This window comes from Astyanax mexicanus, chromosome 18, assembly GCF_023375975.1.
Source record: "Astyanax mexicanus isolate ESR-SI-001 chromosome 18, AstMex3_surface, whole genome shotgun sequence".
NCBI classification, from domain to species: Eukaryota; Metazoa; Chordata; class Actinopteri; order Characiformes; family Acestrorhamphidae; genus Astyanax; species Astyanax mexicanus.
Window position 1 is genome coordinate 17,978,174 of NC_064425.1, and position 23,310 is coordinate 18,001,483.

Consider the following 23,310-nt stretch of genomic DNA (forward strand, 5'->3'; position numbering starts at 1 on the left):
GTAATTTGAGCATTTATTTGCAAAAAAAAGGGGAAAATCAATATTTGGTGAAATAACCCTTGTTTTTAATCCATGCATCTTGGCATGTTCTCCTCCACTAGTCAGGGTTGACACTTGTCTGTCCCCTGTCTGTCCTTCATACAGCTCTGAAAAAAATTAAGAGACCAATTCAGTTTCTGAATCAGTTTCTCTGATTTTGCTATTTATAGGTATATGTTTGAGTAAAATGAACATTGTTGTTTTATTCTATAAACTACGGACAACATTTCTCCCAAATTCCAAATAAAAATATTGTCATTTACAGCATTTTTTGCAGAAAATAAGAAATGGCTGAAATAACAAAAAACATGCAGAGCTTTCAAACTGCAAATAATGCAAAGAAAAAAGTTCATATTCATATTCAAGTCTTAGGAGTTCATGCACCTTGGCATGTTCTCCTCCACCAGTCTTACACACTGATTTTGGATAACTTTACGCCATTCCTGGTGCAAAATTTCAAGCAGTTCAGCTTGGTTTGATGGCTTGTGATCATCCATCTTTCTCTTGATTATATTCCAGAGGATTTCAATTTGGTCAAATCAAAGAAACTCACCTTTTTTAAGTGGTCTCTCATTTTGTTCCCAAAACATAAGATGATTTCTCTTGCCATGATATATTTTCTTTCAGTGAAAACAGTGGCATTATGTGAATGTAATAACATGTTTTTAGAACTGCAGTTTATATGAATAGAAGCCATATAGTGTAGATATATAAAATAAACATCATTTGAAAACTGCAGTTGTATACAATAAAGAAAAAAACTGAATATGCCTCTATGCCGTGAAGAGCTATATTATTATATTAGTAGGAGCTCCTGCATTGACATGGAATAGGCTGCCTTTTAACACCTCTACCTCAACTAGCCGCTCATTACTAGAGCGCAAGGACACTGCGGAGGGGAAGAGGGTGTAAAAAGCAGACAATGAGCTGTGCTCTGACGAGTGTGTTTGCTAATACAATAGACCCAGCATGGCCTCCAGCCTCCTCCTCAGCGCTGACTATGATAAATGAGGCGGGAGGAATGAGCAGCATCGCTGTAAAGCCGCTCACAGCTGCAACTCAACCAGCACAATTCAGGGACTTCTCACGAGCTGAAGATGCCCCCCTGTTCCTCCCCTCCTTTCACCTCTTCTAATGTCTTTGGGGGCTATTTATCACCAGGTGTGCTACTTGTTTAATTGTAGCAGTGCTTAGCTAATTTCAGAGGAAAAAACACTCTCTCGCACAGCATACTGTATGTAATCTAATTCTAGCCTCATTTGAGAGAATTGTTTTCTTCATTAGTGTGGCTAAAGTGTAGTGTTTACCTGCCTCTGATTGCTGTTTTAGGTACTGCAGGGGCTCAAATGAGCTTGATGAGGGGCTTACGCAGTGAGATTAGCTATATAGCTCATAGCAAATGTGCTTTTGTGTGGATGAAGGTAAAGAAAGCTCTTTCCTGGAGAAATAAAGAAACACTGGTTCATTTGTGTCTTGAAAAAAAAAAGAATTTCTGTTCAAATCAATTTAGAAAACACAGCAAAAAATATATATCACACTTTATTAACATCTACAAGATTAATGAGTTTTTTTAAAAGTTAAAGATGCTGTATATGATTTAAGTCTAATACACTTTTTGCACAATTCTTACTTCTTGATCTCTCTCTGTTTGTGTTCTGTTAAAAAGTCCAGTGTCCATACTGATCTGTGGTTTTCTAAACAGGAAACAGGAAAAGTGTCTTAGGCTACATTCAGATCATCAGGCTCAATGTGGCTTACATCTGATTTTTTCATGGCTGTGTTCAAATCTAAGTCACTTTTATATGTGGTCCTAAATCAAATGTGTATCCAATCCATCGACATATGGCATGAATGTGAACGGTCTTTTTGCTTTTACGCATGCGCTACGTGCTTCTCTCTGTACCCACACATCTCTTGGTGCAGCTGTAGCTCCAAAAACAGCAAAAGCAAACCGCCTGGCCTTTTTTTTACCTCCTTGACTTGAGCATGTACTTCGGGCGAGCTGTGTGCTCTCCACTCGAGCAAAACATGATCCACATATCTACATAGTAATATATATAAATTATATAGAATTATATAATTATTGTTTTTTTTCCTCATTAGTAAATAGTGAATTAGTGGCTTGCTAATAAGTAGCAATTGTAACAACAGTTTGTTAACCCATGTTGTGAAGAACTAAAGTGAGGCATGTGTTTGTTTTGCTGTTGAACTCAAGATTAATAGTTCAGAATCACATACAGGACCTCTAATATTATAAATTACATTACAAAGGTTTTTGCAGCCAAATCAAACAGAGATCATTTAAAACAATAGATCTAAATGGCACAGTAAATATAAAAGCTCTGTTTAATTCTATTGGAGGTTGATTTTGGTGCATAACCTGGTCTAAAATTCACCACAATCACTACAACTCTACCATAAAAACTTTTTCCCACAACCATCAAACTGGTAGACACAGAAATCAACTTAAAAAAATGAACAACAACATTAGCAGAATGCAAAAAAAAAATGTTTAGCAAAAAGGGTCTAAGAACATTCGGAAAACTTGACAGATTTTAAGAGTTCTAAGGTCATTAATTGTAATGTTCAGAAAAAGTTATACTAATCAAAAATCGGTAGCTGGATAGAGACTTTTAACACCAAAAGTTAGTTTGCTCTGATCCAATCAGTTAAGGAGATGGCACATTTTTTGGTTTGTTTTTACACAAGGAAAAATCCATCAGAGTGTACCAAAATACATTACAACAAACCCTATGAGAATGCTCTCTCCTGTTATTGGTCAAAGCTGTCTGGAGCAGGAGCATGAAAGTAAATACAGAAAAAAGGTCCTGTGTTCTGGACTAGTGCAGATTGCTGTGCAGTTTGACATGGAGCAATGGCACAGATGGTATTTGCCCATAGCTGTAGTAATAACCTGTGCAATATACTTGGTTAAACTGGATATGAGTGTGATTTAGCTCAAACTCGAGGAGTAGATTTTATAGTTGGATCAGATTGAGGTGGGATCACTTTCTCACCAAAAGCAAACCGCTCCAGAGCTTGTTGAGCATCTCCCTTTTAAGGGTATTGGTGAGGTTGTTTTGATGCGATTGCTGGACCAAAAAGTACAGGTGTGAAAACACTCTTAGATTGACAGTGAAGTATCTGGCCAAGCAGCCTTTTTATTCACCTTCACAGCTTCAATAACTCATGTAAGTGATATGCAGAGAGATTATTAATGCTGCAGAGTATCTGAATATGTCTGGATAGATCGCCGCAGTCACATATCTGTAACTCGCAAACATTCCGTGAACAAGGCCAGATAAGCTATGGCTGTTTTATTTTGCATCCATTGGACACCCGGCTTGTCAGTGTGTGGCACCAAAGTGAAAAACTGCCACCTGCATTGCCATTTGTCTCCCTAGATCTCCCGGCGGGGCCCGCACTCGACCCTCCACACTCTGTCATAACTCATGCAGTCCTGGGCTCAAACTCTGTGGCGCGGGCCGGCTGCAGAACCACAGCTTATTGAGTATCTTCAGGGCTGATCAATATTTAATGCGGCCTTTAACAAGATCAGATTTAGCAAAGAGTTTCTGCTCCAGCTCGAGACCGAACATGGCTGCCGTGGCCTTGGGCTGGAAAATGTGTGGAGAGCAGCAGGAGCCCTTTTTGGTGTTATTAATGTAAGTGCTTGACCTCTGCCTGCCTGGGCCTCTCTTTCCCTCGTGTCTTGGAGGTTTGGGAACAAGGCTTTTTATTTGCCTGTGGAGCGCCGATCCTCGTTGGAGTCTGGAAGGCAAACACCTTTATTTGCTGATGCTGTGAGGCTGGAGTAATAAGCAATTCATGAGCAATTCAGACTGGAGGGATCTTTAGTACTTTTTAGTACGTAGTTCTTTTAGAATCTAAAAGAAATAGAAAATACAAGGATGCTAACTGTTACACCTGCCTGTTTTTTTTAACAAAATACAATGCATACATATCTCAACATACTGTATTTAAAAACACAGATTTCTCAGATTTTAGGTCAATTAAAAAGTAGACATTTTTAACACATAAATAAAATGTGTTAATATTTAAAATAGTTCATTCAAAAGACTTTTTTATTTGTAGTATTGAAGTATATTAACTTGCCTCTAAACAGCTTTTGACATTTGCCTACATTGTACACAGAACACTGGCAGCAGTGGAAATCATATTAACCAATAATACAGCATGTTTTCCCTTCCCGTATTTACCCACCACACCCCAGCCATCATCTAGAGAAAACATGGGTTATAACCAATGTTCACCCCTCACCTCTGCTCCTGGCTGCACATACAGGCTTCAATAAATGTGGCCTGTAACAAAATTTACCTTCTGATATCTTTTCGTTCTGTATCAGTGGGATTTCATCCCCCTCTTCCAGTGTGGAAAAAGAAGGTGTTCCTCAGGCGCAGGCACAGGCACAGGCCATAGGACAGGCGTAGGCACAGGCATAGATGCAGGCCCAAGTACAGGCTTAGGTACAGACGCAGTTGCAGGCACAGGTACAGATGCAAGCACAGATGCAGGCATAGATACAGGCACAGGCACAGACACAGATGCAGGCACAGGTACTAATGCAGGCACACCCTTGTAAAGGAAAGTATATTTTTTAAAAGTATACTTAACATGGACAAGTGCATATAAAATTAAAATATGTTCTTAAATTCATACTAAATGTACTATTTTGGAACAACGTATGGGAACATAAGTATATTTCAGTTGTAATTAAGCTATATTTAAACACAACATAAAAGTATTAAATTGTGCTTTTGAGTGCTTTTTTCGTACAATTACTGATAGAAAACTCAGGTAGATTTAAGTATGTATTTTTAAACACATTTTTAATACATTTGCAGTTTATTGTAAATGTACTACTTTGTGTATTGATGAACATATTGTGTACACCTTAATGCTAGCGGAAAAAATACACTAAAATGCATTTTAAGCAGTATTTAATGCCACTATATATATTTTCTATCAACACAACGTATAATTTAAAGCACATTGCTTAAAAATACATTTCATGGAAATACAGAGAAAGTATATTTAATGTGTATTTTCAGGAAGTAATTCAAAATGCACTTTTAGTATTTTTTACCCAATTTGAACATGCTTTTAATGCTCTTAATAAAACTTTCTTTTCAAAAAGTGGAAGCACAGGCACAGACGTAGGCATAGTTGCAGGCACAGGTACAGATACAAGCACAGACACAGGCACAGGGCCAGATGCAGGCAAAGGCACAGGTACAGTGCGAGTGCTCCTCCATAGCTAATCAAAGACTAGCATCCAGGTTTGTTTCAGATAAGACCCATTTAAGATTGTATGTCAGTTTTATAAATAAAATCATGGAATGCAGACTGAACAGTTTTAGAATTTCCAGACATATACTTTCATCCAAATATTAAAGAACAATAATCTGAAGTGTATGTGAATTAAAATTAATCTTCCACTGGAGGATAGTCTGGTTCATTCATCCATTAGCATGCAATGGCAGCCTGCTCGTGCAGACAGTTGACGTGTGGTCTTACGATTATTATGTAACTGTTTTAACAGAGTTAATATGGGCAGTGCTTTGCTGATAGGGACACATCGAGATTCTTTCGCATTCGCAGTACAATAATAATATGCACATATCCGTGTCTGACTACCTCTGAATGTGGTTAGAGGGATTGTATTAACACAATGTACCCCATTCAGTTCTGCACTTTGTGCTGGCCACTTTATGATCAGATCAGGATGCATGTTAATGTCAGATTAAACAAGGTTAGTTAGTTAGCATTTTCAGCTGCAGGGTTTAGCAGTATGTGTATTTTTCAGATGGAAGGTCACTCAAACAATCCCAGGGGAACATCTAACTTCATTTTCTTTATGTGTAGTAATTATCTCTATTTTGGAAACATACTCCATATATTAATTCCTGATCAGCATGTTTTACCTGCAGTATAAAAATGTAGTGATACAGATTGCTTACTGAAGGGAGGAAAACAAATTGATGGAATAACCTGGTCTATATTCAGTATATTCAGGTAGTCAGCTGACCTCGTTCTTTGGGCACATAATGTTGCTGAACCTAGACCTGACCAACTGCAGAAACCTCACTATGGAACACGCCAATCTTTATGTTGCCTAGCAAGTTTATTCCCAAGTGTGGAAATGCTCTTACTTTCACTATTAAACATATTTCTAGTTCAGGTTCTAGTGTTGTTTTTCTAGCATTTGATTTGACCTAATGTTTAAGGGATCGCCTTTCCAACCACATTCCTTTCTTAAAGATGATGTTCCCCACTGTCCTTCAACTTTTTAATAATGCATTGGCAAGTTCTTTACCTTATTTTAGTAGTTTTAACAATCTCTAGATCTTTATATAACTGTTACCATGGTTAAAATGATACCTTTTTCCACATTTTAAAATCACTAGCAAAATGAAAAATCAACTAAAGCAAGAAATGTTTTATTTTTGTATTTCAGTAATGGGTTTTAAAATGTGAAAAAGCTAATATAGCTCCTATTAGCTAAAGCTAAAGTCTAAATCTGGTGCAAAAGGTTTACTATGTCTGCCCTTTCGTGTATGTTTCAAGGCTCATTTGCACATTGCAGTCTTCTGCGATATCAGTATACGGAGGTCAATAACACGAAAACGATTAACAAACAATATATTGCCCAGTCTTACTATCAGCGGTCTGTTTCTTCCCTAATGATCATCCTTCTAAAGGATTCATTCATATTAAACCACTAGCAGCATCACACAGACCGGTGGAAACGGAGGAGACGCTGGGATAAATAGGCTATGGTGATCGGAGATGATCGAATTCGAATGTGCTGATGCTGCCTCTGTAAACGAATCTTGTGTCTCGTCAATCAGGCCCCTACACAAATAATACATCCATCAGGCTGTTGTTTCCCCTTTACCATTATCTCCCCCCGAGGCGGTCAATAGCCTTAGGCCGCAGATCAGATCAAACCGGCTCCATATTTAATAAAGCCCTCCCAGCAGTCAGGCCCCAGCCTCATCCCAGGCCTCCATTCATTTCGCCCGTAATTACCTGCGCCTCCTCCCCCCAGCCCACCCGAACCCTTGACCAGAATCCAATCTGTGCCATCGCCCACAGTAAATCTGGGTGGTATAAATAATAATGTGCGTGCAAATGAAATGCGAAAGATTACATTTGGTCACATGGAAGAGGAGGCGGATGGGAGGCCCCGAGGGCGAGGTCCCAGCGGTGCATCAGCGATCGAAGAAATATTTGAAGGTTAATTTGTTTTAATGCCTGCAGCAAATCTGTGGCGCCCATCTTATCACCGAGCGCCGCTTCTGTCACCGTGTGCAAGAGGTGCAGGAGCTGCAGGTTAATGGCAATAATGTGTTGTTGATTTCACAACAAGAGGAATCAGGTTTAATGCTAAAACAATAAGCAAAATCAGCGGTCAGTTACTGGAAAACGGGGAGAATTACTGGAGCCTATACCGGTGGGCTGGGGGGCACTTATTTGTCGACAGCACGTGTGAAAACGCATTACACATTTGCTGCCTCACCGCATGGCTTTTCTTCACTTACTGATCGATCTGGAATCAGCATCCAAAACACATAAATTCTGCGCAAAAAACAACAGAGAGGCTGAAAATTACAAAACTAATTCCAGGCCTGAAGCTATTGAAGTGTGGGGTGAGGAACGATCAGTTTATGCAGGATTGCTTTTCTGCACTGTGGGCAACCAATGACACGTAACTGTAAGTGGAAACAGTTTGAAGAAAAGGTTTCATGGTTTATTTGCTACATTCACAATTCTACCAGATTCTTGCACACAAGAGAGCATGTAAATAAACACCCAATCAAATGCATCTGTGCAAAATCTGAGACCACCCTTCATGTCATTTCCAGTCAAAAGAGCTATCAAGTACAAGTTTTTCATTCTTCAGAATATAGTTTAAAGAAAAATGAAGAAACACGAGATGCAACCTATGCCTAAATGTAACTTACACATTATCCTAAACCTAAACTCACAATGTACACCTCGATCTAAACCTAAACTCACAAAGTACACCTCGATCTAAACCTAAACTCACAATATACACCTCGATCTAAACCTAAACTCACAATATACACCTCAACCTAAACCTAAACTCACAATGTACACCTCAATCTAAACCTAAACTCACAATGTACACCTTAATCTAAACCTAAACTTACAATATACACCTCGATCTAAACCTAAACTCACAATATACACCTCAATCTAAACCTAAACTCACAAAGTACACCTCGATCTAAACCTAAACTCACAATATACAACTCGACCTAAACCTAAACTCACAATGTACACCTCAATCTAAACCTAAACTCACAATGTACACCTCGATCTAAACCTAAACTCACAATGTACACCTCAATCTAAACCTAAACTCATAAAGTACACCTCGATCTAAACCTAAACTCACAATATACACCTCGATCTAAACCTAAACTCACAATAAACACCTCTATCTAAACCTAAACTCATAATGTACACCTCGATCTAAACCTAAACTCATAATGTACACCTCGATCTAAACCTAAACTCACAATGTACACCTCAATCTAAACCTAAACTCACAATGTACACCTCGATCTAAACCTAAACTCATAATATACACCTCGATCTAAACCTAAACTCACAATGTACACCTTAATCTAAACCTAAACTCACAATGTACACCTCGATCTAAACCTAAACTCATAATGTACACCTCGATCTAAACCTAAACTCACAATGTACACCTTAATCTAAACCTAAACTCACAAAGTACACCTTAATCTAAACCTAAACTCACAATGTACACCTCAATCTAAACCTAAACTCATAAAGTACACCTCGATCTAAACCTAAACTCACAATAAACACCTCGATCTAAACCTAAACTCACAATATACACCTCGATCTAAACCTAAACTCACAATGTACACCTCAATCTAAACCTAAACTCACAATATACACCTCGATCTAAACCTAAACTCACAATATACACCTCGATCTAAACCTAAACTCACAATAAACACCTCGATCTAAATCTAAACTCACAATGTACACCTCGATCTAAACCTAAACTCACAATAAACACCTCGATCTAAACCTAAACTCACAATAAACACCTCGATCTAAACCTAAACTCACAATATACACCTCGATCTAAACCTAAACTCACAATATACACCTCGATCTAAACCTAAACTCACAATATACACCTCGATCTAAACCTAAACTCACAATAAACACCTCGATCTAAACCTAAACTCACAATAAACACCTCGATCTAAACCTAAACTCACAATAAACACCTCGATCTAAACCTAAACTCACAATCTAAACCTCAATCTAAACCTAAACTCACAATATACACCTCAACCTAAACCTAAATCACAATGTACACCTAAACTCACAATGTACACCTTAATCTAAACCTAAACTTACAATATACACCTCGATCTAAACCTAAACTCACAATATACACCTCAATCTAAACCTAAACTCACAAAGTACACCTCGATCTAAACCTAAACTCACAATATACAACTCGACCTAAACCTAAACTCACAATGTACACCTCGATCTAAACCTAAACTCACAATGTACACCTCGATCTAAACCTAAACTCACAATGTACACCTCAATCTAAACCTAAACTCATAAAGTACACCTCGATCTAAACCTAAACTCACAATATACACCTCGATCTAAACCTAAACTCACAATAAATACCTCTATCTAAACCTAAACTCATAATGTACACCTCGATCTAAACCTAAACTCATAATGTACACCTCGATCTAAACCTAAACTCACAATGTACACCTCAATCTAAACCTAAACTCACAATGTACACCTCGATCTAAACCTAAACTCATAATATACACCTCGATCTAAACCTAAACTCACAATGTACACCTTAATCTAAACCTAAACTCACAATGTACACCTCGATCTAAACCTAAACTCATAATGTACACCTCGATCTAAACCTAAACTCACAATGTACACCTTAATCTAAACCTAAACTCACAAAGTACACCTTAATCTAAACCTAAACTCACAATGTACACCTCAATCTAAACCTAAACTCATAAAGTACACCTCGATCTAAACCTAAACTCACAATAAACACCTCGATCTAAACCTAAACTCACAATATACACCTCGATCTAAACCTAAACTCACAATGTACACCTCAATCTAAACCTAAACTCACAATATACACCTCGATCTAAACCTAAACTCACAATATACACCTCGATCTAAACCTAAACTCACAATAAACACCTCGATCTAAACCTAAACTCACAATATACACCTCGATCTAAACCTAAACTCACAATATACACCTCGATCTAAACCTAAACTCACAATATACACCTCGATCTAAACCTAAACTCACAATAAACACCTCGATCTAAACCTAAACTCACAATAAACACCTCGATCTAAACCTAAACTCACAATAAACACCTCGATCTAAACCTAAACTCACAATCTAAACCTCAATCTAAACCTAAACTCACAATGTACACCTCGATCTAAACCTAAACTCACAATGTACACCTCGATCTAAACCTAAACTCACAATGTACACCTCGATCTAAACCTAAACTCATAATGTACACCTCGATCTAAACCTAAACTCACAATGTACACCTTAATCTAAACCTAAACTTACAATATACACCTCGATCTAAACCTAAAGCGAACTTACAACTCAATCTAAACCTAATCTACAACTTAGCCTAAACACAAACTAAATTTACACCTTAAAACCTAAACCTAGACCCAAACTTATCTTATCCCTGCTGCACATACCACAGTGCTTTGGAGGGTCCTGATTTGAATGTGGATGCTGTCTACTGTGGGTGGTAATGCCTTTCGGAGCTGGTCCGGACTTCCTTGCGGCCCTAAGCAAAATTCTGATATGGGGTCCTTCTACCTGAACTCTGTGAGATAAAATGTGACCATTTTTTGAAGGGAATATTCATATAATTCATACCATCTGCTAATAAAAATCTTTTATGAGCAACTCATAAAAGATGTTTTAATCATTAAAAGTAATGAGAATGTTTAATTTCATTGCTTTACCATTAAAACAAACTTTTGGCACATTAGTCAGTCGTGAGCACTTTGTAAAATTGTCATTCATACTGTGCTTCGGCTTCTCTGTTTGACTTCTCAGCACACACTGTAAGCTTTTGGATGGCTCTGTTAGTTCACAGATTGTAGTTTAATTGTGTGTCTAATTTCACTGGAATACAGTAAATGGAGTCTATAAAATGTACTCAGGATTTAGTTTAGCTGAATAAATACTTTATATCCATGGTCTGAAAGCTTCTTTGACAATTTTAAGAGGAAATGTAAGTATAAGTCTTAGGGGCTTTCACAAAATCAAACATCCATGTTAAGGCCAGGCCTCTGACAACAGGTCTTCATTCTTAGGTTTGAAGTTAGTATCTGTTGGATCTGGGGTCTAAGGTATTTCTCTCTAGGGGAGGAATGAACAGCGTTTGTAAAATTGGATGGATCATGCCCTGTGGATGTGCGTGTGTTCTGTTCCAGGTAGGGTTTTTCCAAGTGAGCATCACAGTGCATAAGGGACGTTGAAAAATAAGGCAGGGTTTCCCCCAGGATTTCCTTGAAGGTGCGGTGGCAGGACCCCCCGGTTGGGAACCGATAATTTATATCACGTTAATGATATCACGATATAACACAATTACACATGTTTCCAGTTATTTTCTTTATTTCCAACTGTCACTGAAAAATGCCCACTTAAAACAAAAAGTTGCAAAAAGTAGGTTTCTTTAAAATAAATCCTTATTGTTCTTTTTTCAGATACGGTAAACGTAAAAGTGTGCAACACAAAATGTTAAATTATACATATCAATATCTTTAATCTTTAATTTAATTACAATAAAATGTTTACTGGACCGTGAAAACAAATGCATCACAGAGCTGTTCTAGGGTGCCTCTATTCAAGGGCCCTACATCCTTGCTTTATGACAGCTCCAGAAACAGAAACATAGCGTGATTTTCACTCCACCAGGTGAGTGAGCCTGAGTGGACACCTGCGTAAGTTGAAGCTGTTTAATCACTGTTTAATTCATCTCTCTCTCTCGCGCGCGCATTATGTTTCAGTCTCTCTCTCTCTCTCTCTCTCGCATTATGTTTCAGTCTCTCTCTCTCGCTATTTACAGGCGCGCTCTCGCTCTCTCTCTCTCGCGTTATGTTTCAGTCTCTCTCTCTCGCTGTGTCCTATACTCACACTCTCTCTCTCGCGCGCGCGTTATGTTGGCACTGCATGACTAACTACCGATTTCCACCCCCGAAGTTCAACACATGGCTGACGGAATTATTCCCCCCTAAATTTAGCTCCGGCAAATTTAAGACATTTTGGTTGAAATTTTAAGACAAAATAAGACTTTTCAAGGCCTTATTTGACAAAAATGAAATTTAATACCATTTAAGACTTTTTAAGGACCCGCGGCCACCCTGCTACATGTGCAGGACTGGAACACAGCTGTGCGTTTAGGAATTACGGCTAGAGAAGCCCTCACCTGTAGCCTCCCGAAATAGATGCAACATGCGAAACCAGCCGTGTTGTGTAGGCTACGTCTACAACATATTACCGATATAACCCTTGAACAATGTTCAACAACTTGTTCACAAATATAAAAAAACATCATTTCAGCGCCACATACCTCGGATTCAGTTGTCCAGTTTGACAGCCGGTGTCCTGTCGAGATGATCAAATTCCAGTGTCAGAAACGAGAGAGGGCGGGGCAACGCTGATCAAGCGCGGGAAAAACGCCGGGCTCCGAATTTTCACGAAGGGTGGCGGGGAAGAACGAAGGCGTGGCGGACCGCCGCACTGAAATGAACGTGGCGGAAACCCTGTAAGGTAAGTTAGAACAAGTTTGGCATTCCTTATGACTTGTTACAAGCTACAAATCAGTGTAATGAATTAGGGGTGTCCCGATTTCGATATTTTATCAAAATCGATCGAAATTAGGTCAATGTTTTGAGCCTCGAAGTCAAAAAGAGGATCGACGGTCCCTCCCGCAAATGGTGCAGCACACTAGCCGACGCTGCGGACATTGTGACTGCTCAAAGAGCAGTCCTTTCTCCAGAGAATGTGGACATTTTCATCTTCTTAAAGAAAAACTTGAAAATATAAAAATATCAGTTGTTTTGTCTTGCCTCAAATATGTTAATAGTTTTAGTACCTTAAGGAGCATCTTTCTCTCTGATAAAGTTAATAATATCTTTATTAAAGAACAAAAAACTGTCATTTTCAGGGACCGAAAAAGTCTTACAGTCTTATTTTTCAAGTTTAACTGTTCTAGTAGGATAGAGTTCAGTTTGTTAAGGCTCTAATTGTTCTATTATTTTGTACAGGACTGTTCCTGTATTTTATTATTATTTATTTTAATAATACACACTGCTGCTACCAAAAAAGCCACTAGATGTCATTACATATATATCTTAATGAAATGATTTAAATTTGACTTTTGTGCCTAATGTGGTGTATTACAGATCACTTGTATCACTTTGCATCACTTATATCAAGCCCACCTTTTCAAATAAGACATTTGATGAATCAAACCAATGACTGACCATAGACTAATCTAAAACTGGCATAGGCCTCTCTGCTGTAAAAAAAAAGAAAGAAAATCGAGAATCGAATCAGATAGGTGACCCTAAAATCAGAAATAAAATCGAATCGAAGATTTAGAGAATTGTGACACCCCTATAATGAATAAAGAAGAAATAAAGATGTCCAAAAAAATGTTAAGCCACATTTGAGCCCTATTTAAGGCTCAAATCTATAGGAGAGCCATCAACAGTGCAGATTCTTAGGCCCTGTCAGTGTGTCTTTGCTATCATAACGACTGGAAAAGTACACCTTGTGCGTTCTAATTCTCTTAATTAATCATGAGTGTGTTTTGGGCCAAATATTCAATTGCCAAAGGTTCAGTTTGGTCTGTATCCCCTGCTCTGTCACTAAGACACTACAATTACAGTAAAATGTGAAGTGTGAACTGAAGTATATGCTTTTATTGTAGTATATTTTCATATGATCATTTAAGGCACATGCGTATTTGAGGTAGATTGCAGCAGGTTTTGCGATAGTAGCATTTGGAGCTCCTAATTTAGAGAAACCAGTTACATTCCAGGGAGAAATGATTTAGCTTTGAAACCTGCTTGATCCCTAAGGGGTGAATCACTATGGGGTGAATCATTATGGGGTGAGATTTGTATTATTTTTTTCTCATACAAAAAAAAAAAGTTTTTTTACAGTGATGTGAAAAAGCATTTGCCCCACTGCAGATATTTTTTTGTTTTTATTATACTTACATTTTCAGATTAACAAACACATTTAAATAGCAGATAAATATAACCTGAGTACATAAAAAAGCAATTTCAATTTTATTTTTAAAGGGAAAATTCTATCCAAACCAACCTGGCCCTGTGTGAAAAAGAATTTGCCCCTTAAACCTAATAACTTGGCTGGTCCACTATTCTTAACAGATTTGTTTTAATTAGGCCACATTGGAGAGTTTTTGAGCATGAACCACCTGTTTAAGATCCTGCCACAGCATCTCAATCAGACTTTGACTAGGCCACTCCAAAACCTTTATTCTTATTTTTTTAAAGCCATTCAGAGGTGGACTTGCAGGTGTGCTTTGAGTCATTGTCCTGCTGCAGAACCCAAGTACGCCTGAGCCTTAAGTCATCAACTGATGGCCAGATACTTTGGATATAGCCCCAGATCAACATTCTACCACCACCATGTTTAAATTATAGTATGATGTACTCCACTTTTGTCTTGTCAGTCCACAAAATATTTTCCCAAAGTCCTGTGGATATTTATTGGCAAAGGTGAGATGGGCCTTTGTGTTCTTTTTGATCAGCAGTGGTTTTTGCCTTGGAACTCTCCCATTGATACCATTTTTACTCAGTCTTTTTTTTTTTATTATTGAACCTGACCTTAATTAAGGAAAGTATTACCTGCAGTTCTTTAGAAGTTGTTTTGGGATCTTTTGGGACCTCCTAGAGGAGTTGTCCATGCCCTTTTGGAGTAATTATGGTAGGGAATCTGGGAATCTCCATTTGTGAAAAATAGCTCTCACTGTGTTTCTCTGGGGTCTCAAAACCTTAGAAATGACTTTGTAACCATTTCCAGACTGATAGATGTCAGTGAGTGTGTTTTCTCATCTGTTCTTGAATTCACTCAGATCAGGGCATAATGTGCTGCTTTTTAAGACATTTTAAGTGATTTCTTGGTTCTACAGGTCTGGCAGTAATCATGCCTGGTTGTGGCTAGACACATTGAACTTAGCTTTCCAAAAAATGTGATTAATTAAAGTGAATTAACTGGGGGCAATTACTTTTTCAATTAGGGCCAGGATGGTTTGGATAGCTTTTTTCCCTTAATAAATAAAATAGTCTTTTAAAAACTGCTTTTCTTTTTGTATTTACTTATGTTACCTATGTTTGATATTAAAGTTTGTTTGATAATCTAACAAATGTAAGTATGGCAAAATGGATAAACAAAAGAAATGTACAAGAGGACAAATATAATTTTACAGCAATGTAGATATGATGTCAACTGTAATATGAGGCCTACATGTATACTTTTCTAACTGGGTACAAAGGACAAGAGCCAAGCCAGTAGTTTTTATAGTAGGTTATTAGAATCAGATGTACAGTCTTACTGTCATTTCATCCCCAGCTCTTTTTCTCCATGCTAATATTGGATATTCATATGGAGGGAATGATAGATGAAATGGCACTTTGCGAGGAAAGTGTTGTATGATTTTATGTTTTCCTTTGTGGCTAGCTAATGATGTGGCAAATCTCCAGAGAAACATGCATAAAAGATAAAAGAACAGTGGCTTTATATCGGCATTTTATGAAATGGTACAATCAAATGCCAAATGTGATTAATAGCAGAGAGAGACAGAGAGAGAGAGAGTGTGAGAGAGAGAGAGAGGGATGGGGAGCGCTCAAGATAATTTACTTGAGGGACAATTGAGGTCTATTCAGGAGGCAACTCTGGATTAGTGGAAGACTTGTTTAATTAACAGTGACACTGTGCAACCTGTTCCATACGAGTGGAATACCAAATATTTAACTCCCTGATCTTATTACAGGAATAAACACATGCCATGCATGCCGGAAATGGTTGCTGACAGTGCCAAAGAGGTGGCAAAGCATAGCTTTTATTCTCCAGACTCTCTACATCTCATCAGTGCCTCCCTATTTAGAGTGCAGCCACAAAGCATAGCCAGTGTCTAATTATTTATCCATTTTAAACGTGAATATATGAATATGAATCCAAGCATTTTTAACCTTCTTTTTGAGGGAATTCATTCAGGGAGATTCCTGAGAATGCCAGCATACCTTGACGCCGAATATTTTAAGAGATGCTATGTCCAGAAAATAGTTTCATGCTGTTTGGGATAACATTGAGTCTGATTGAAATGTAGTGCTGTGGGTGTATTAGTTTAATGTGTGGCATTTTTGCATTTAGGTGCTTTCTGTCCAGAGATGTCTGAAGTACTAACGATCCAGACTTGAGAAAAAGTACAAGTGCTCTATCAAAAAAGTGACTTGAGTAGAAGCTGAAGTGTTCTTAAAGCTCCACACTTAAGTGGAAATACTAAAGTATTCATCATTGTTTGTATTTAAGTATTGCAAGTAGTTAATTGTAAAATGTAGAACTCAAGTACTGAAAGTAAACGTACAATATGGTGTTCACCCTGATCTCTTGATTCACTCAGTGATGTGGAGCTTCATCAAACAGTGAAAGTGCATCTACTGCTCTGGATTTAGTGAAAATGTTTGCTTTTTTATATAATTGTAACGAGTAACAATACAGCACATAAAAATGTATTGGAGAAAAAGTATTAAACTCATTTTAAATATGTGGTTAAGTAAAAGTGGAAGTAGGAGAAAAAAAAATCCTCCAGTAGATACAGATACAGCTTTGTAGTACGTAAGTACAAAAGTGAAGTAGCTCTCACTATACATCTCTGTTCCTGTTTAAAGATCGCTCTACCCAAATTTTACATTGTACATTTGAGATGTCATGTGATTTTATGATATGCCATGACATTTTATGTTGACCTATAGTTATACTGACTTTTTCTATTTAAGAAAGACATACATATCAGTAACACTTTATCTGAAGGCTACGTACTGTACATGGAAGTCATGTAACATATCCATAGGCATTAAATACTGTTTTATAAAACAAAAAATAAATATTTAGTAAATATTGTTTTTGCTAAGATTTTTCTTCTTCTTCTTCTTCTTCTTCTTCTTCTTCTTCTTATTATTATTCTTTTTCTCCTGTAAAAACAGTTGTGCAGCCTAAACCGTAAGTCATAGAGAAATGAAACTTGGTAGGTAGATGTAGGATCAGTGCATCTCGGTGGACAACAAAAATGGCACCGATTGGTCAAGTGGTGGCGCTATAAACAAGGAAATTCATTTTTCACAATTTTCTCAATAACTCAAAAACCATAAGACCTCCATTCAAAATTCTTTTTTTGATGGATTCCTTGGGTCAATACCAACAACTTTCCAATTTGGACCATGCACTTCCGTCTATATAGATTTTGTGCTAATTTGCATACTATGCAAAACCTACTTTTGCAAACTAGTCCTAGGAATTTTGACCAATCCTGGCATGTTTGGTATCAAAACACTCGTGAGAGCATGCGCTTCAATATTCATTAAGAAAAAGTTGAAATATGTAAACAATATGGCCGCCATATGCAAATTAGTCCTTCCGGATATATGCCCCATTCACTTCAAGAGGTAAATTTGGAGCACTGTTTCTCAGCAACCGTGCAACCTAGCAAGTTGAAACTTTGCATGCAGAATCTATCATACAGCCTCTAAAGGATGTTCAAAGGGCAACTTAATCAATCAACATGGCTGAACACCATCAGCCAATCAGCATTCAGCAGACATTTTGGCAGGCTGAATGTTGCCCAATCTGGATTATATTTGGCAGTTATGTTCAGGTGGAGACACTGTAGTGACCTGCAAAGTGCTGAAACAATCCGCCCACTGGGGGGCGCTGTTCCAAAAAAACGAGTATATGTCAATCATGCTGTACTATTTTGACATCTAATTGTTTTTGCCATATTTAGTACAGTGGCTCTGACAAATTTCTCAATACAACTATGTTTAAAAAGTGCTTTGTTCATTCATAATTGCTAATTGTTTGAAAATAGCTATATTGAAACTACTCTCTGGATATTTGGCCTATCACCTCCATTTCAGTCTTGCTGCACACTGTAGAGTCTCTAGGTAAATGTTCATTAAAAACATTTGTGAAAATTTCACATACAATACTCTCCAGGCATCAAGCAATCTGTGCGTCCTTGGAATTTCTAACCTAAATTGCTGTAACTCTGCAGTATTTGCTGTAATCTCACAATGTTAAAGACCTCTGTACAATATCACTCTGATGAAGCGCCATTTAATACAGAACTAGATTAAGAATAACTTGATTACATGTCATATCAGAACATTCACTCCTTTGTGCCTCTTCTCAACATTAATAACAGGTGAAAGACTTTTGATCATTTCTAAATGTGACAGAATGTCTCCAATTGTGTTAGACCTTCTTACAAATCACCATCCTATGCTCTAGTAGGCACCATTGTGCTAGTTGGTGCTTGATGAAGCGCCATTTAATTCAGAACTAGATTTATAATAACTTCGTAATTACATGTCATATCAGAACATTCACTCCTTTGTGTTAATTTAAACTTGTTTGGTCAAACATTTCAGCTTGTTCTGCAAAGGTTCAAAGGTCAATCTGAATACCACTTTGTGAACATTCTGGTTGAAGCCACCTGATCAATACCAATAACATGTAGACACCTTTTGACTAGTTCTAACTCACTTAATGAATATCCTACAAAGTTCACTAGATTTACATGTGAATTTAAGCACTGATCAGGTTGAAAGGCCTCTGCTCAACATTAATAACAGGTGAAAAACTTGATAATTTCTAAATGTGACAGGGCATCTCCAATCATATTAGACCTTCTTACACATCACCATTCAATGCTCCAGTAGGCACCATTGTGCAAGTTGGTGCTTGAACCCGATGATTGCCGCTTGCGGCTATATTTATCATTTGTTTCTGTCAGTACTCTCAACATGACATAAGATATTTCATGAAATATAATATATATTAAGTTTTAAATGTTATATAGTAAAAAAAATCTATACATCATTATTTTTGTCAGCATTATCCAGATGGCATGTCTGTTTTATGACATGGATCATGAGTCCTATCGTTCTGTTATTGTGCATCATGTTGAGAACGGACAATATTTCATACATATGGTTAAAGAAAATGGAAAATAAATAAATAAACCCACTCATCATAAATATAAAAAAGAATTCAACACTTATGCATGTTATGTCAATCCAATGCCACTGCTCAATTATATCATAAAACATCATAATACATAAACATGTCATGTTGCTAGTACTGCCATTCTTAAACATTCAGGTACTGCTTCAAAAATACATCTCGATGTCTCGAAACCTGATAATGCAGCTTGCCATACTGACAATTCAACTGGCAGCAGCACAATCCCAAAACATGATCAATCCACCACCATGCATCACAGTTAGCCAGCTGTTGTTGTTCATCAGACCACAGGGCATTTTTCCAAAGCTAATTTGGCAAGTGTAGATAAGTATATAGGTATGGTTTTCATCCAGTAGTTTTTTCTACAGTTTTCTTGGTCTTCCAGATATCATACTGACCTCAATAGCTAGTCTGACCTGCATTTCTTGTACACATTGAAGGACTTGGCAGTCTTTTTATTATTTTTGCCTGCGCTTTTTTGACAGTAGCTTAGAAAATTCTATTTTTGCCTAATAAGTGTTTGTACAAATGTTAAAGTCAGAAATTATATAAAACAAATCTTATAAGTTTAACAGTTGTCAGTGAAACTGAATTAAAATAATAAGAAATCTAAATGTCATTTTTTAAGTAAGTGTAGCGCCATCTTTTCCCAGCGCTGAAAGTAACGTCACGAGGTTGATTCACGAGGTTGGTATTTCCTCTATGGATAATAAAAGCCAAAACAAACCAAAAATCGTTGCGAAGGGGGGCCAGTTTTGTACTGCCGCTGGGTGTAGCAATACTGGGTGTAGTAAAATTTTATAGGGTGAAGAATGAAAAAAAGATCAACTTTCAGTTTCATATCTTGCCTCTTAAGCGGACACCTAAACCTTAGCGGCGAGCACTTTCTAGACGAGGACTATGTGGAGGAGAGGGTTTTTGAGTCAGGAGCAGTAGTCGTTCACCGGACAAATAAGCTGAAGTCCGAGGCTTTTTTTCTCCGTTTTTATTTTTTCATCTGACCAGCTGGGATGTACAGATCGTCTGACTGGGTACTATGAAAGCAGCAGCTGTGAGCCGCAAGGAATAAGCCAAAGGAAGCCGCCCACCCAGCAGAGCAGCGAGAGGTAAGTTACCGAAAGTTTAGATAAGCTGACAGTTAAAGAAAACATAGCTAACGTTAGCTACGTATCTTAGTTAAAGATAACATAGCTAGCGTTAGCTACTTATCTGGCTATCTTACCATAGCTAGCATTTGCTATTTAGCTAGCGTTAGCTACTAAGCTAGCTAAGTTAGTTAGCTTAATAGCTAACGCTAGCCATGTTAATATAGCTAGCCAACGCTAACTAGATGAAGAAAGCCTTTTAACTTCCAAACTGAACGGTTTATTAACCAAACAGCGCCTGGGTGTTTCAATAGCCACTAAAATCATGTACGTTTCATTCAGTCTTAATGAACTCTGGACTTTACATGCTAAATAGCTGAATGTATATAAACAAGCTAGTTAACTGGATGGCAGTAACGTTACCTGCTGTTGACGGGCTGTTGCAGGGTTTCTGCACGGACCTCACCTAGAAAGAGCAGGGACACCCCCAAAACGTCTCGCTCTTAGAAAAGCATATGAAAGGTTCTGCTCAGGTTTCTGCAGGGAAGATCCCTGAGCAAATGGTCCACGTTTGCCTCCTGACAGCAAATCCACTCGGTTGCAGTCGGCACGGCAGTGCAGTGACCGCATCTGCACCAGGTAACTTAGTGTTGTCCTCCACTTGTACGGGAACCGCTGGCTGCTCCTCTGTACAAATCGGAGTTTGTAGCGTTAATCTGTCTCGTCTCCTCACCGGCTCGAACGCATAAGCCATTGGGTTTCTAGGAACCCCTTAAACTTCGTCCTTATCCATAATCTTGACGGCAACAAGCTCTTTTCCTTAACCTTGACAGCTAGCTATGTACCTGGGTTCTTCAACCAACCAACCTCGTGACGTCACCAGTGCTGCACGGGCAAAACGGCTGCGCACTATCGCAAACGTTTAGGGTAGTAACAAACATAAATATATTATAATTTAGTGTGTAAACATTTTATATAAAAAAATCCCCCCCAAATAAAATCCATCATATTTAATCCCTTAGAAAACTTGTACAACTTGTTACGTTATAACTGAAATGTTTCATGTCCACTTTAAAAATACACTTTTTACTACTTCTCGAACATAGACTGTATCGCTATTAAGTATTTTTAAGTTAACAGTTCTTTTTTAGTACTATATATAAATAGTTTGTTTTTGCAGTGTATGGAAAATTAAAATTTGTTTTAAATATCTAATGACAGCAACAATATGTTTAATTGAGAAGGAAAATAAGCTCGCCAGCACATCAACCTGTCATGGCTTGGCTGTTAATGAATGCAGAGGAGAGGCTAGGGGGAGGATTGCGTGGGGTCCGACATGCCGACTGCGGAATATGCAAACTAACCCAGAGTCAGGAGTGCATCGGATTGGCCACGCGCAACGCATTTGCATGCAAGCCCAAGCAGCACTGCTCCACAGCTCCAGCTCCGGCGCCCACTGTGTCCCTGCAGTCCCCGAGAGTCAATGTAGCTTGATTACACTTCATACTCGCCAAATTATAATGCAAATAACGTTCCAGCCATTAACCATGCAAACCGCTTTAAATGTGTACGCGTCTCCGCAGTGTGTGATGTAAATTGCTATGTCACATTAAAAGTGACACCGGTAATTCTGCGCATTGTGAAGTTATTGGATGCCAGATCTTATGAGCCGTTGTGACAGCTATGCAGATGAGTGCATTTTGCCGTACCGAGTCAATTTGACACAGTCACAGGAGAGAGATTGCTTTTTTAGGCATAATGAAACCCCAGAAATTAAGAAATTACCTTTGAGCAAACTCACCCCCTATCTCACTGGCACTGCCAATTTCAGCTGAGTTGGAATAGTAGAAGGAGTGCTTTATATTCATGCTCACTCATTGCTCATTAAGAGACCTTTAACCATAACTGAATTATTATAATGTAACCAATGGAGAGGTTTTTAACATTCAGTTGAGTCGGTTACTATTCGTAGAACAAGAATGACTGGGAAAGTTTCATTCCTCAATTCTGAATCATATAAGGGAGGAATATGAGAAGACAGGAGCGCTGTTTTCATTTTAATACGTGTAAAAAGAACAAATCCTCAGACAGCTTATGAATCACATTCAGCTATCAGAGCTACTACACAAATAAGAAACAGTGTTAACTGATAAAAGGTCAGTATGGACATGTTTTATTTGAAAGAAAAAAAATATATAGTTCTATTTCACCTCTTTGCCTAATTTAACCCTTTAACGTACCAATAACATAACATTTTTGCATGTGACATCCTGAGCCAAAATTTCTCAATAAATAAACTGTAGAACTTGCTGTATCTCCACAGAGATAACTATAGGGCTGCAGCTATCGATTATTTTAGTAATCGAGTGCTCTACTTTAAAAAATCGATTCGATTAATCGAGTAATCGGATAAAACATATTTTTGATTGCTTAAAGAGTAATTCAAAATACACAAGAGAAAACAATCACTTAATAATGAATGACCAATTGATTTCCTTTTTTAGATAAGTTATATTTTTAAATTCACAACATACATTTCCAAACTGCAAACACAAAAATAAATAAATAAAGGAAAAATAGTAGTTTAATAATTAGAGCTTTAATAAATTAAGTTAAATTATTTTCAACAAAGATTTCTTGTAAGTATTAAAACTATAGGGAATAATCAATAAAAAAGAAATAAACATTTGCATTATGTTGTGCATCTTAGCTTCTGAACAGCAGAGATGTTGCAGTTCGTTTCACCAAGCCGGTGAC

The 23,310-nt window shown here is 37.7% G+C and overlaps 1 long non-coding RNA gene across 1 annotated transcript; it reads right to left on the reverse strand.

The window, feature by feature from the left end:
• Positions 1 to 859: 859 nt before the first annotated feature.
• On the reverse strand, positions 860 to 21,456 carry LOC111192011 (uncharacterized). The gene is made up of 3 exons (XR_002649787.2): positions 20,977 to 21,456; positions 1,670 to 1,733; positions 860 to 1,477 (listed from the first exon to the last, which is right to left on the reverse strand). It is a non-coding gene; the product is annotated as an uncharacterized LOC111192011 (long non-coding RNA).
• Positions 21,457 to 23,310: the final 1,854 nt, after the last annotated feature.